This window comes from Cetorhinus maximus, chromosome 25 (genome assembly GCF_964194155.1).
Source record: "Cetorhinus maximus chromosome 25, sCetMax3.hap1.1, whole genome shotgun sequence".
Taxonomy (NCBI): Eukaryota; Metazoa; Chordata; class Chondrichthyes; order Lamniformes; family Cetorhinidae; genus Cetorhinus; species Cetorhinus maximus.
The window spans coordinates 3,940,588-3,957,100 of NC_135903.1; the positions used below are offsets into that span (position 1 = coordinate 3,940,588).

The 16,513-nt window shown below is 40.5% G+C and overlaps 1 protein-coding gene across 12 annotated transcripts in view; it reads left to right on the forward strand.

Moving 5' to 3' along the window:
- raraa (retinoic acid receptor, alpha a) overlaps positions 1-16,513 on the forward strand; it is a 534,959-nt gene that overhangs the window by 246,787 nt on the left and 271,659 nt on the right. The window contains exon 1 of one of the 12 annotated variants that reach the window (XM_078529312.1): positions 1,507-1,527. The exons of 10 other annotated variants lie outside the window; for them this stretch is intronic. The gene's annotated coding sequence lies outside the window, so the exon portion shown is untranslated. Of the gene's footprint in view, positions 1-1,506; positions 1,528-1,561; positions 1,747-16,513 lie in introns of those variants that run through there. One more of the 12 variants, XM_078529309.1, reaches the window with a different exon arrangement.

The window sequence follows — 16,513 nt, forward strand, 5'->3', positions numbered from 1 at the left end:
CTACTTTGTTTTATTTTCCAAAAGCATTAAACTTCTAACCCTTTTTTTAACCCATCTCTTTAACCTCAGGGGCTGTAAAACCTCATTAAAAATGTATATATACATAAACAAACCCAAAAGACTGATCTTTCAACCACAGGCCCACCCAGACCTCTAGGCACCAGGACTCATAACAAATCTACATGAAACTGAAACCCTTTTTACCTCACAACACACTATACTCCCTCAAAGCAAAATACTGCTGTTGCTGGAAATCTGAAATAAAAAGAGAAAATGCTGAAAATACTCATCAGGTCAAGTAGCATCTGCAGAGAGAGAAACAGTTAAAATGTCAGGTTGATGACCTTGCATCTAATTTTATCTGCCTAGTATTTCCATTGTTTCCTGTTTTTACTACACTATCCTCTCCCCTTGTTCAGGAATAACTCTGATTAGTTTTCTTTGACTTAGAGTAGTTGGTTTCTATTCTGAAGAAATGAATGACCTGTTTATCATAGAAAAGATGGAGGCATAACCTGGGAGCAGAAACACTCCAGGTGAAATTCACTGATCCTCGCACTTCCTGCATTGAGCTGTGCTCAAAGGCAAGGCTGGAGCACAGGAGTGCTGAATTTTCTTGTTAGAATGAGCACAGCTAATTGTGAAGAATAATTCATTGAAAGTGTGGCTTTCACTGGATAGTGAAACAAAGGCTGATCGTGAGATCATGAAATGAACACAGCAATGATGCCTGTGAAACAATCACCTACAGATGTTTGAAGCAGTGGCCCCAGTGCCCACCTAATTTGTGTTCCAGTTGAAGATCCCAACAACTCCTTCCCCCTTAGCCAAAGTATAGTGTTGAGTAGCAGTTTGAAATTATAACTAGAATCTTGTGTGAGCCAAATTGAAAAGCTGTTTAGCTGAACATTTATTATCTTTTGCCACAATCCCTTGCTCTCCTCTCCAGACCTCATTGACACCTTGTTTTGAGATGGAGTCCCAAAGATGCCAGTCACCCTCCAGTACTCACTGCCATTCTGTATGTGGTTTGAGAGTTGGTGTCATTAAGTTGTTCCACTTTTACGGTTGGGAGGTGGTGGGGGCATCAGCGCTAAACTTGGCCTGCCCTCACCTCAATGCCCACAAATGTACATCCAGCAAGAACTGCTAGGCAGCGACCAAGGGCAGGAACCCGGACTGAATTTCCCTTTGCTAACTCAAACACACGGAGCCCATTGATAGCACCATTGGTGGCCACTGCCTTTGCTGAAATCTGCCATCTTGATACAGACCCAGAACTGTACTTGGGATCTTTATAGTCTGTACAGTTCAACTATTCACTGGTTAAATTTCCAAAGTGATTGGGGAGAGCTGAACTTTTTTTCAAAAATGCTGAGCAGTAACTCTTATGTTTCACAAGGTTACTGTTGTACTGTAACTGCCTGTGTCATTCCCTGTAATCCTTCTGCCAGTGCACAGACTGTGCTGCTAGGCGGACAGACAGGAAATCACAGAAGCTTGCAAATCCAATGCACGGCTCGACAGGTGGGTGCAGTGAGTGATGTGCTCGGGAGTCTGCAGTCACAGGGTTTCAACTAGCTTGCTGGGCTGATGACATCGGCAGCGTTCTCGTATTACAGCTTTGTTTTTCCTGTTTCCAAAGTTTACATAGTTAACCTGCCTCCCCTCCTTTTCAACATTCTGCTCTCTGTTCAAATGGATTTGACACCAGTGCGTGCCTCTTACTAGGATTCCAGACACAAGGTTGGTGCAAACTTCACAATTGAATGTGCAGTTGGACACATTTTGACAGTGGAAGTACTTATACGGTTTATTCTTGTGAACATTTCGGCTACTTAAAGAAAGGGGGAAGAAAGTTACTGAGAAATTAGGTGCAGATAACGTGTTTTCTAGGCTGCATGTTTACTGATTGGCCCTGTTTCAGGTCTTGTAGTGCCTAGACTGTGTTCTGTTTTTGATCAGTCTGTTCGCCTGTGGGAATCGGAGCTCTGTCTGAAGCCTGGTTCTTGGCCCCAGTTTGTCAGTAGGCTGAGTTTGCTGATATTTTTCCAGCCGCTGTGCCAAAAACAAAGGAAAGAATATAAAGGGGCTAGAGAGAGGGAGGGAGAGAGAGAGAAGAGTTGTAGTGCTGTGGCGCTAATAACAATCTAATCTCCTGCTTCTGGTTGTTTAATTCCTATGTGATCAATGTATGTGTTCAATTTCCTCAATAAGAAGTATCATTTATTGTGGGGGTAGGGGTGAGTGAAAAGTTTGATGAACGAAAAGATGAGATCTCACTTATTTGCTAGTTTATTTTATTGAGTAATGATATATGCTTAATAGAAGGTCTATGAGATTGCTGTGACTGAGACAGTTTACAAATGGACCCTTTTAATCTATTTCTTGAGGGAGTGACTGCGCTGGTGGTTGATGTCGCAGTTTCACGTATCTGGTGCCAACTCCAATGTATTTCCAGCGTAGTACATGTGAAATACAAATAAATTACAATAAGAGTTTGGGATTTCAAAAGATTCTACACAGGGAACACAGGTCTTTTTGGCAATTGGGCTGAGCAAAGTTGGCTAAAGTATATGGGGGTTGCTGCTGGATTCACAATACTTTCCTGTTGGAAGTCAGTGGCAACTCTTGAAGCCCAATTTAAAAGCAGCTGTAATCCCCTTTGGTGTTGTTACAAGCAGGGTCTGTGGGTTGTATTGAATATATGTTTTATGTTGTTGAGAGTGTTTGATTATAGATAACATACTAGTTAGAATTGTAGTACACTTGTTTTGCAGTTGTTTCCTTCTTAGACTGTTGCCGCACCGAATTACCCAGCAAAAATGAGGGGCAACCTTTCAATACCCAGGTGTTTTCTGCCCAGAATTATTTTGGTGGAAACCATTTTTTTGATTAATCTTTTCAGATGGGGTCCCAATCTAAATAATGCACAAACCACTACTTCAACCCACATTTTTATTTAGCGAAACAGTTTTTCAGCACTTCCACATTGTTCATGTGCATGAATTTGTCTTTTCTAAGGTGGTGGATTTCCCTATGCTTAGTGCTCTCTTCTATGCACTGCAAGATAAGATTGGACAGTTCTCATCTGGAGTGATAATTAGCACACTACAATGGCGGCCGTGGATTTTGGGCTTAGTTTTGCCAGCTGCGAGGCCTCTTTAAATCTTTGTGCCTTTTTCTGTCAGTGGGCGTGGCATAACAGTCCATCTCTGAGGTGCGATTGCTGCTGCGACCACAGCCTGTAAAAAGGTGTTTCTTCACTAATTTCAGGGCAAACCCAACAGTTTTAAGACCACCCTCCCAACCTCACAACATTCCACATTCCACCTGCCCCTGGTCAACCACCAACCTCCCTCATAAAAAATTTTGACCCCGGGGCCACACACAGGCATTAAATGAGGTCTCTTCAGGAAAAAGTTTGGTAAGCACTGGAACTCTCAGCATAAAGAGAGGAAATTTAGTCAGGCTATCTGCCCAATCATTGTCCCGTGGACTCTGCCAAAAAGTGCACGCGTGGATATAAGGTAAGACCAGGATCAGGCTTGGCTTTGTGATCAAATAGTCTGATTAATAGTTCATTCTCTAGGTTCACAAATGATGAGTGGTCCACTGGCAAGCTATTACAGAATGGCTGTCACCTGTGAAACCCACCAGGAGATAGCGACATCATTAACAGAGTGGAGAAAAAAGAGGCAAGAAATTATAAGGGAAAAGCAATGGGCAAAATGTATGCAAATCAAGTCATAGAATCATACTGCAAAGAGCGGGGGGGGGGGTGCCATTTAGCCTTTTGTGTCTGTGTCAACTCTCTGGTAGAAACAACCAATTGATCCCAGTCCCCTGTTCTTTCCACATAGCCCTGTAAATGTTTTCTCTTATTTATCCAATTCTCTTTTGAATGTTACTACTGAATCTGCTCCAACGCCATTTCAGGCATTGCATTCCAAGACTACAATTCACTGAGGAAAAAAATGTTTCCTCATGTCACCTCTGGCTCGTTTGCAAATCACCTTAAATCTGTCTCCTCTGTGTGGCAGAAAGCAAGCATGTGCACACGCACAATCTTTAAGATTTTCCTAATTGAAAAATACTTATTAGTTATATATATTTTCATAAGTTAAGCTTTGGAAAAATTGTCTTTTGAAATGTGTAGAAATCATGTTTCTCAAGAGGATATTGGCAAACATATGTGAATTTTAAAACTAGCATTCACTGAGTGAGTGGCTAATGACAATACACAACCAGGTGTTTGTTACGTGTGCAAATCCATCACCATTGTTCAGAATCTCCAAACCAAACTAAGTACACTTTGCATTTGCCTGATATAAAGTGCGAATTGCTTCTTTAAAGGACACTGACAGAGTTTTATCAGAGAAAAATGCACAGGTTACCAGAATATATCATCCAGACCCATCCTATATGTTGGGGCCCGGGCTTGCTGGATTATCAAGAACTGAGTCAGAAGAATCCCACACCACGTTGACAGATCTCCCGTTCCAGGTCCCACCAGTGAGTAAATGATTGATATTTCCCTGGAATACTGTGGAGTTGCCTGGATTGCTGTGGCTGTCACAGAAGGATAACTACTTCCCATCTCCCATCACCAGTTGCATAATCTTGGAGTCAACTCAACCCACTTACCATCCTTAACTCAATGAGGATAGTCACTAATTGTTCAACAACTAATGAATGCGTGTTGGAACTTTTATCACCTGGTTATACGGGCTTCTATTTCCCAGAATCCAAGCACCTCTACTTTTGTTTCATTGCACTTGAATTAGATTTCATAATTCAGGCCAATTATACATTTGGGGATTAGCCCAACACACTACACATAACAATACTGGTGTCATGCACATCTTTGTGCAGTGCATTCGGCGCACAGAATTATTAACCTAAACAGGTTTGTAGCTATACTGTTGCTGGACATCTGCAAATATTGAAACTGAAACCAATTTATTCTGGTAGTTTTTTGGGTTCTGGTCTTGACCAGTTCAGGAGTAAACGGCATATTTTAAACTGTACTTTTGGAATCAGTTTCAGATCATTTTAGTATTTTTCTAATACCAAAATGCATTGGAGCCTGCCTTTGACTAGGTTATTTGAGTCATGATACATGTTTGAGCCCTCTTCCAAAAATCTACAAGCCAGCTAGCTGGCTGTTGCTGTAACTCCTAATGCCTTTGAGATCTGCTGTAAAACTGGGACATGAGGCTTTTGTTCAAAATGTACTGTAGGCCAGATCTTGCATTTTAAGTCTGTCAGAATTCCAGCTTTAGTATTTCTCTCTCATTCCCATATCTGATAAGACTATGCTTACTTTTTCCTGAAGAAGTGACAGAGCATGAATCCAGCCCGCTAACTGGAATGTTGACAGTATTTTCTATTAAGGTCAGATTGCTGAGTGCTAGCTCTCTCCAACATAAACATCAGTTCACTTCAGTTCAGCAGGCAACTTTGCAGATGCTCATCTGGTTGTGAGCGATTTTCATAAAAATAAGAAAAGCCCGACTTTGATATATTCGGGTAATTTATTGTCTTTTTTAGAAGAGGGGGCAAACAGTTTTTAAATATTCCTGGGATCCACATCTGGAAGTAATTTTCTGCATTCCAAAAGGATTACCACATGCTCTGTGATGAATTGGATTTGACTGATTGTTCAGACTGACAGGTTTGAATAATGTTGAGAAAGAAAAGTATTTACAGTTTTTAATGGCTTTGAACTGTACCAAGAGATCCAAGCCAGAGAGAATTTATCACTGTTGTTGGTACATTTATAATTCACATAGAACTTTATCCGTAATTCAGACAATGCAGTGCATGTTTCCTATTCAGACAGGGTGGGTTGTAGTGGAAGCTGTTAACCCTTTATTGCTGAAGGTATTTTCAACGCTTGAAGGCTGCACATTTTCCGTCATACAACAAAATTATTTTTAGTTTTTTTAAAAAACATACAATGCATATTTTGGTTTCTCAATGTTAATTTAATTTCAGGGTAAAGCATTTAAGGACTGTTATGATAGATTTTAGCTTGGGTACGTAAATATTTTGTAAATAGCACCAACCTCGCCCTCTCCCCCACCCCTGCCTCCATTTTTAAAAAAAATAAAGTTTCCTTTCACTTCTTGAGCCAGGAACCTTTCATGTGGAAAAATGCCTCAAAGAGCACCCTGGAGGTGAAATCAAAAGTTGAACACTGAACTAAGGAAGGAGATATTCGGAGGGTTGACCATAAACTTTGTCAGAAGTGGACTTTAAAAGGGCTCTGTATGCTGGAAAGGATGAGGGATTTAGGGAAGGAATTACAGAGTATGGAGCCTAAGTAGCTGAAGGCTTGGCTACCAATAGTGGGGCAAAGGGAGATTGGGGGGGAAATCCACATAAGACCAGAGCAGTGGGGAGTTTAGGTGGGGTTGTAATGTTGGTGGATGATTCAGAGCTGGGAAAAAGTAAGGCCATGAAGGATTTTAAGTTTGAGACTCAGAATAAATTTGAGGCATTGTTAGACTGCGAATCTTTGTAGGCCAACACAAACAGGACTAATAGGTAATCAGAATTTAGTACAGGATAGGATGAAGGCAACAGAGATTTAAATGAGCTGAAGATTACAAAAGCTGGAGGACGTGAGGTCAGCTAGGAATGTATCGAAATAACTGAGTCTGGAGGTGACAAAATCATGGATGAATGTTTCAGCAACTGATGGGCTGAAGTAGGATGGATGTGTGATGTTACGAAGATTAAAATAGGCACTTTTTAATGATGGAAAGGACATAGAGTTGGAACTTCACTTTGGGGTTCAGCAGGATGCTGAGATTGCAAATATTCAGGTTCAGCCTGAGACTGGCTGGAGAGAGGGATTGAATAGGTAAATGAGGCAATCCCATGGACTTGGAACAGTGGAAGAAAGCTGTTGGGGGACGATGATATTTTTGACCATATGAAAAGTTACAGAGAAGGTGAGGAAGGGATACTGCAACACAGCCACAAGAGAATGTCATGTGTGACTTTGTTTAAGGCTATTTCTGTGCTGTGGCAAGCGTGCAAACCTGATAGAGATTCAAACAGGCATTTGCAGGAGAGATGGACAATGATGTGGGAAACAATTTCAGTAATTTCAATAATCTACTAGATGAAAGCAAAAGAAATGTAATTAAAATATTAAAAGATTTACTTTCAAGCATTCTACTCTTATAGTAAAACGTGTACAAAAAAGTGCACAGCAAAGATTTGCATGTAATAATTTTCCAAATTCCTACCTGAACCCTTTTGAATCAACTCACCATGTTTACCAACTTTTTTGGTATGTTTACTTTTACAGCACTAGCCCTATTCCAATCCCATACAGAAAGTAAAACTATTAACATAGCAGAAATTCACTATCTCTAGCTTTACTATTTTTGATGTTTGCTTTGATTTTTGTGTGTATTGAACCAGGACTGTTCAAAATCTAATGTCTCCTGATTTCTAATCTAATTTCTTCTGATTGGAGTGAATTACTTGAATATTAAAGGACACTCACTGCAAGTCACTCATGAAGTACCAAGTACTTGATATGTTCCATGTGGTTTTTATGTTTACGTAATGTATTCTTTAGGCAGCTGCATTTGTAGATCTTTGGCTTTCCATTTCTTACATTCAAGGGATTTTGCTCTGGTTTCCACAGCCAAGGAGACCACAGTGGACAGTATCCACTCCTCAGCATTGCGATTGATTATCCTTGGTTTACTTGTGAGCAGATTGTTAGCTGTCATCCGTTTTTGCTCTGGTTTTCTTTCAAACTCAAACACTGCTGTGGATTTAACAACCATGGGCAAAACTCAACAATGGAACTCAAAAAAAGAGAAAAGGTTAACAAGAAATACAGTCCCTAATGGATATAGAAACAGACAAAATACATCAACAACAAGAAAGCAGTCTTCAGCTATTCCTTTGGCAAAACGCATGGGACTTTCTTCTCAATATCTTCATCCAGGAAATAGGCATCTTTTGGGCTATACCAAAGAGTCCATGAAACTTTGTTTTTTAATCATATGCATAGGATAAGTAAAATAAACCAGCCTCTAGGACATATTGAAGGCTCGGTGCTTCATATTTAACAACCTCATCAACTACACTTTGCAATGAATTAGATGTTACATATCTTACAGGAAATAAGTAAAAGTAATAAACTTCAGGCTTATTAATTTGTGGAGAATTAATTGAGATACTAAATTTTGAGTCTCAAACTTAATACTTGATCGTAGGGTGTTGGTGTAGTAAAATTGCTTTTTGAAGCCATGTTTGATGGAAATTTTCTTGCAAAAGTGTTTGTGTCATGCACAGTAAGCTTTAAAGGATACCAACTTCACAAAATATTATCACAGCTGAGTTTAGCACTACAAAAATATTAAAATGCTGTAGAGAGAAGCATTAATAACAAAGCATAAGGTTTGTAGAATAGCCAAAATGGCTTTGGGTTGTTATTGCTTACCTAGATTATTGCAAAGATCAAAGCTATTGTCCTTGGTCCCTGCTACAAACTCTGTTCCCTAGCTACCAGTTCCACCCCTCTCCCTGCCACTTCCTGAGGCATCCTTAGTGTCAGGTTTGACCCCGAGATGAGCTTCCGACCACATATCTGTGCCACCACGAGGACAGGCTATCGATTATCCCCACCTCTAATTTTGCCCAAATCTGCCCCTGCTGAGGCTCAGCTACTGAAACCCTCATCCATGCCTTTGTTGCCTTTAGTCTTCACTATTCCAACTCACTCCTGGCTGGCTTCCCACATTCTACCCTCCATAAACTTGAGGTAATCCAAATCTCTGTTTCCCATGTCATTATTTGCACCAATTCACCATTCTCTCCTGTCCTTGCTGGCCAACATTGACTCCCGCTTAAGCAACATGTCAATTTTAAAATTCTCATCTTTGTTTTCAAATCCCTCCATGGCCTCACTTCTCCCTATCTTTGTAATCTTCTCCCGCCCAAAAACCCTCTGCGTTTTCAGCACTCATCTAATTCTGGCCTCTTGAGCATCCTGGATTTCAATCGCTCCATTATTGGTGATGTGCCTTTGATAGTCTAGGCCTTTAGCCCTGGTATACTCTCCCTACACCTCTCCACCTTACTACCTTGCTTTCCTATTTTAAGACACTCTTTAAAACCTATCTCTCTAACCAAGCATTTGTCATCTGACCTAATATCCTCTAAAGTGGCTTGGTGTCATATTCTGTTTTAAAATGTTTCAGTGAAGTGCCTCGGGGAACTTTCTATTATGTTAAAGGTGCTATACAAATATAAGCTATTGTTGGCTTGTTGTATAATTGCTATTCAGTGACGCCTGTTGGAAGAAGGGTGAGGGTAGTAATCCAGTGAAAAAAGGATTGGGCTCGGCTGCAATGTCCTTCATAGGTTTGTTGTCCAGGCTTGAAGCTTGAATGACTACTTGGAGATGTGCAGGAGTGCTGCTGTTATGTGAGTCAGATATCAAAACACTGTGAATTAAAAGTACATTTCCAGGTAATCCAGGCCCTTTATTTTGTAATATTTTCAAATAAAATATAGGTCAAAGTTAAAAAGATGAAGTGAGAAATGCTGCCTATGGCTTGTTGCCACTCCTCTCTGGGATCAATTTGGGATTGGAATTTATTTTCATGTTATAGCAGTTACTTGGGGGAGGGGCAGTATGGATTGCCAAAACTGAAAAATAACTTTCAGTGCTGCATTTACATTAGTGCCTGGAGTGACTCCAGTGCATCTAGCCGTGGATACTGCTGAAGTCAGAACTGAGTTTGGCTGAATTTACAGAACTTGGCCCTAACAGTGTGTTTGTATGGGTATACAAATCAATTGGACGACAGCACCTCTCTGGCATTCTTTGTTGCCTGAAAATAAATAAAGTTAGATGGAGGTATTCATTTTGAACTTGGGGAGTTACATTTGGATATAAAACAATGCTTCAATGCCCAAGTCATTTGGATATGAAACAGTGTACTATAGCAACGAGCTTTTGGCTTTGAAGCACGCGTGAGTTTGATATGAACATGATATTGTTTGATTTTCTCCAGGTTTATTATATTCCTATTAAAATTGCTCATGAAAACTAATAAGTGCATAGAGGGGATGGTTTGGTAACATTTCTGTAAGACTTGGCAATCTTTGAGATTTGTTGTCTGTAATTCCTGCACAGCATTGACCATTTCTTGGTGAATCAGCATTGTGTACCCTACTTTAGGCTACAGAAAATCGCTCACTTGTGGTACAGAAAGGTTTTCAAATTCATAATGTGTAATAAGCAGCCACCAAAGTACATTTGTGAGACATAAGACAAACTAAAATCAACTTATATCAAACATTACTTAACAGGCAACTAATACATCGAACTAAAGGAAAAATACTTCAGACGAAATTTCGCAACAGAAATATGTCTTACGAAATCCCTTACGCAATGCCTCGCTCCTGGCAGATATGTAGCATTACAGAAACAATCCCGCAGTCATTCCCGGCTCTCTTGCAGGTTCACTACTCCTCGCCACGCCAGGTTGAAAATCCCATTGTCCTTCAACAATCATTCCACTCCCATTCAAGTTTTCCAGATCCAAGTACCACCAGCAAGGCACACCTTGATGACTCCATTCTGTACATCTTCAAGAGCCCCTGTCTGTTGTGTTCTCTTTCTTTTTAACAGGAACTGGACTCTCACAAGCGTCCTGCTTGGTTGTTAGCATAAAAACTATTTACCCTGCTCCCACAATAGTGGCCCCTTTGTTTCTGCATCTCAACGAGCAGCCGCCTGTCTCTATGAGGCACTGTGAAAAGGTGTTAAAACTACCCTCCCAACCTCAATGAGATTCTGTTTGAGCAACAGGATCACATGGGCAAGTCCCTGAACTGAGGTGTTTATCATGACTTTGCCGTCCTCTTCTCGGATTGTTCTGTTTCGCCTTAAGTTAAAGGGAACGTTTTAAAATAAATGTTTTGTGATGTTCAGTGTTCGTGACACAATTTATAGTTAATAATGTTTAGCTCTGTCTCAACGCTTCCTTTGTTATTTCAGAGTTGGTGCTATGTTAGGTTTTTTAGTTTGTAACATTCAATATAAGGGATTTCATAGAGAAAATCCACCTCAAACACACAAAGCATTAGATTAACTGTGATACTGAGCGTCTGTGTGCATTTGCTTTCACATGCCAACATGGGTTTAATTCTCTGCTTCATCCTTTTTCAAAGCCAACACTGAGCTGCAAAATCGAGTGTTTCTGTTTTCTTTCATATCTATCAAAGAACAAATTGTACTAAGGATTCCTGAATAACAGCCTATGTGTACTGGATGATTGCTGGTCCGATTGATTATCCTGTCATTTTGCAGGATATATGTGACAACTGACTATTGGAGCTCTCAGAATTCTAGATAGTTGTCACCTTCCCAGTGGGTGGTAGGTTGGCAATTCAACCAAGTAACATTCTAGCAGTTTCCATGTGTACAAAACAGCATGAATGAAGTTGAATGTTTTTCAATCTCCAGTTTTTAAATCTGCGTTTGTATCAGCTGCCCAGCTGACTTAATTGGTAAGTGCACTCCCTGGTGTTACATTGAGCCATTTAGATCAGAAGGTCCCAGGTTTGATCTTCAGTCTGTCCTTAATTAGCTGACATCATCTGGGGCAGCAGCTTGAAACCTGTAATTAGCCTTGAGCACCTCTGGTCTGGATATGGGAAGAAATCATCCAGCACTGCCACTCTTGATTGTAGCCAATGACTCTTATTGGAAAGTGTACCCGAGCATCACCAATTACAATAGGTTATATTTTTACAGCAACTTTTTATATAATAAATGTCTCAAGACAGCAGAAAAGACAGACGAAGCAGTTGAGAATTTATGCGATAAAGTCAACAAGTTTGAAAGGATTCCATACCTGGCAGATGGATTCTTTATGCTGGTACAGGTTAACAGATAAATTCAGGAAATCACCAAGCATTGAAAGTTTCAAGGCAAGTTACATGGTGGCAGACTGATTACACAGGCAGTTTTTTGTTTGATTTAGATACTGGCAGGACTGATAGGACTTAGCATCTTACAATTTTGCTCCAGACCAGCTGCTATCTTGGTCAACATGGCATCTTGTTTCTTCCCAATTCACTTGGAAAAGCATTTTTAAACCTTTTCTTCACTGTGGGCAATTAGCTGTATCCCATTTGTCATAGATGTACAACTAAAATGAGGTTTCTGTGGTTTGTGTGCCAGGGTGGTACCTACACCTGGTGTACTGAATGTTTCCACCACTTTACAAAGCAAAAACCACACTTTCCATCTTTTATATAAATAAGGTAGTAAAACTGTTGATGGCGCATGAAAACATTTCTTGTTGCGTACAATCTCACGGCAAAACTGCATCCTATTGTGTATTATTTTTAGTGCCAATGACATTCAGCTGAGTGTGAGTCAGATGCATGCAGTGCTGGATAAATATTATGAACTTACTCATAGATTGCCACATGTACTCTGGGTCATGCTGAATTCAATTAGCTCAGCAAGGACGATGGTAGAAACATTAGAATTATCCTCAGTGCCTGTGAATCAAGGAAAGGTAAATCAATCAGATCCCCTGTTCCAGTGATCTATCCTATTACCTTGGCCTGAAAGTGTACAAGTACAAATGGGATCAGGCTTGGCTGAGATGTCCCTGTGGTTAAGCAGCCTGCTGCCACTTGGTGTCAAGATTCAGACTTAAATGAGGTTCTGGATTTTGACCATAAAGCAATGAAGAATTGGCAGTATAAGAACTTGTATTTACAAGGTACCTTTAATGACCTCAAGATGCCCAAAGAGAAGGAGTGACTAAATTCACTTTTCTGTCACTCAGTAGTCTGGTGGACCTCACTGATGGTACGAAGAGATAGACCAGAAAGTCAATTTCTGTTTTCTTTATTTAGAGAATTCACACGTTGGACATAAGACGCAATTATATTGCTTCCCCTATTAATCTCTGCTTTTTCAAGTTGTATATGTTAAAGTGAAATTAATTTACTTTGACATCACGCAATGAAGAATGAAGCCTGAATTGTTTCTGAGGAGGAATATAAGCCTGACATTAAGCTACTGAGTTAAAGGAATACTCCAGTCTAAAAGGAATAAGCATCTGGAGTCATTCCATAAAAGATTGTTTAGAAAATACCATTTTTTTCTGACAAAACTTCCCAGAAGGCAGGCAGATCGGATCAACACCACAATTCCCTTTACATTTGTTTTCATTGTTTTTCTTCCAAATCCTCCTCGCAAGTTTTGTTTGCATGGCATTAAAGCATCCTCCACTACTGTGGCCAAATGGTCATCCCTTCTGCTTGTGCCTTGATAAATGCAAGGATGTCAAAGGCGAGCCTGTTGCAATTATTGCCCATTGTCAGATTTGGAATAAAAGCAGAAAGTGCTGGAAAAACTCAGCAGGTCTGGCAGCATCTGTGAAGAGAGAAACAGAGTTAACATTGAGCCTAACATAACTCTTCTTCAGAACCCAGGTTTTTGTTTTGTTAGATTTACATGCACTTTCCACCATGGGTCACTGCACAGTGGGGGAAAAAGTGAAAACCCTGGCCAGTTTTCTTCTCCCTAATCCAAGAACATGGAAGCAAATTCTAAAGCCTCTACTGCCACTCTGGCCGAGAATGAATAACTCAGCATGCACTGGAATCAAAACTGGGACTTATCTGTGTGGTTTTTTTTTTTATTCACTCATGGGATGTGGGCTTCACTGGCTGGGCCAGCATTTATTGCCCATCCTTTGTTGCCCTTGAGAAGGTTGGTGAGCTGCTAAAAGGACATATTTATGGTTGGTGTAATATCATTATTTTTATTTGTTCTTGGGATGTGTGTGTCACTGGCCAGGCCAGCATTTATTGCCCATTCCCTTTAAGAAGGTGGCAGTGAGCTGCCTTCTTGGGCCACTGCAGTCCATGTGATGTAGGTACACCCACAGTGCTGTTAGAAAGGGAGTTCCAGGGTTTTGATCCAGCGACAATGAAGGAACGGCAATATTATTCCAAGTCAAGATGGTGTGTGGCTTGGAGGGAAACTTGCAGGTGGCAGTGTTCCCATGCATCTACTGCCCTTGTCCTTCTAGGTGGTAGAGGTCGCGGGTTTGGAGGCTTGGTGAGTTACTGCAGTGCAACTTGTAGATGGTACACACTGCTGCCACTGTGCGTAGGTGGTGGATGGATTGAATGTTTAAAGTGGTGGATGAGGTGCCAATCAAGCAGGCTGCTTTGTCCTGAATGGTGTCAAGCTTCTTGAGTGTTGAAGCTGCACTCATCGAGGTAATCACACTCCTGACTTGTGACTTGTAGATGTTGGACAGCCTTTGGGGAGTTGGGAGGTGAGTTACTTGCCGCAGGATTCCTAGTCTCTGACCTGTTCGTGTAGCCGCAGTATTTATATGGCTGGCCCAGTTCAATTTCTGGTCAATGGTAACCCCCAGGATGTTGATATTGGGGGATTCGGTGATGATAATACCATTGAATGCCATGGGGAGATGGTTAGGTTCTCTCTTGTTGGAGAGAGTGATGAGAGAATGATGGTATCATTTGAGTAGCTTTTTCAAGAGCTCATGGCTTTCTGTAACTTTACATAACACCTTGACACTATGGGAGTAATTTTGATTTAATCACCCGGGCGGGAAGCTAACCAGATCGCATTGAACGCCGGTTTTACTCTTCATGCGCATTTGCTTTTCATTGCCTTCATTACATTGGGTGTAAACCCAGCTTTCAAAATTATCAGTTCCGTTTCCTTCTGGGATAGATAGCTTAACATTCGAGATTTTAACTCACTTGAAACCCATTCACTTATGCCGAGTTAAAATAGGTACCATATATGTGTCCAGCTCAGTTTTGAGACAGTAATACGGTTAGTGTTATCTCTCTAATTTTTTAAGAGGCTGTGGCTTAGTTACCACTTTACAGAGGATATTGACACTGTTTGCCGAGCTGATTTTTATGGCAGTAATCCAGTTAGAGTGATGATATTGCAAACTGTTAAAGAGCCCATAGCTCTCCAGGGGGTACTAATGATATTTCATGGCAGCATAGTTAGAACTTGTCTTACTGCAGGTTTTTAAAGGGATGCTGTTCATGGATGTAAAATGCTGCCGCCTGGTACTGTTTCTCTTGTGTTGTTTCACTTTTTAAAACCAATACATGAATAGATTCCATTAGATCAAGGTTCAAACTAGTGTCAGGGCAATTTAAAGATGGGTTTAAATTTAAAGATGAGAGAGCCAACCAGTGCAGAGAACGCACTTCTGGATAGGGTGATGGGAGGGGTAAAAAATCTGGTATAATTTAAAAGGTCTGACTGCATCCTAACATTTTCCCTCAGCTGCACTCTATAGTGTAAACAAGTTGAGTTTCCAGCAGCATTGTAACCTAAGTGATATATGACTTTACACTACTACCATCTGGATGGATGAACTAAGATGGGAAAGTGACCTTTTCTACTTAATCTTATTACAGTATGTCCTTGATTGTACATAGGAAGAAATATACCGGATTGCAAAAGACTATCATGGCCCAAATGCCTGCCCTCAGTGTTAAACCGCTTTTGACAAGCACTTAAAATGTGATACACGACAATCATTAGTTGATTTTATTTCAACATCAATGAAGTGCTTATTCTGCTGGTTCCCAAAATGCTAGTCTCACACAGGCAGTGCGACTCAGTGCAAAGCTGTTAGGTCTAGAAAGATCTGATATAATTGGTTCTTCCTAGAAGCGCACCTTAGTAAATCCAGCAAGTTTACACTGGGGTTGCCTCTGGCCACATGAGTCCTGTATTTCAGGAACCAGCAGTTCAAACATGAGCTAAGATGGTTATAATGGCTTAACACCAGTATAAAAGCAGCTATTGTTGGCGCTGGCCTAGTTCGATTTGTTCCTCCAGTGGCTGCCTTGTGAAGTGAGTTCTTAACTCTGGCGCATCTGTTTCTTTTTGCCATTGGAAACCTTTTCTGTGACCTTTGTGCAGTGGAAGGTATAACTCGATGCACATCAGAGTGATTGACAGGATAGTCTCTGTCAACGAAACGTGAAGTGTTCAAGAGCTGATTTCTTTCAAAATTAAAACCACATGTATCATTCTAATATACACATTAGAGAACATTGCATTTTAACAACATTTCTGTTCATTTATCACAATTATGAACAATTACAGTGGTTTCACATTACCACAGCAGGGAATAACAAATTTGCCTTGTGCAGGTCTAAAGTGAGGCCTTTGTGACTGTCAATCTTGATATTACAGAAACCTTTTGAAGCAGTCTGTCAGCAGTAGTGGTGGCCTTTGCATTTGTGCTGACATAGGAAGAGACTGGATTTTGTTTTAGCTGTTGGTGTTTAAAGTGAATTGAAGCTTTATTTCGATAAGTCCTTAAATCTAAAGTGTTCTTAAACTCAAAGCTTTTGTATTAAATACATGGCTACATCCTGGTGGTTACCATTGACTAGAAACTGAACTGGACCAGCCATATAAATATGG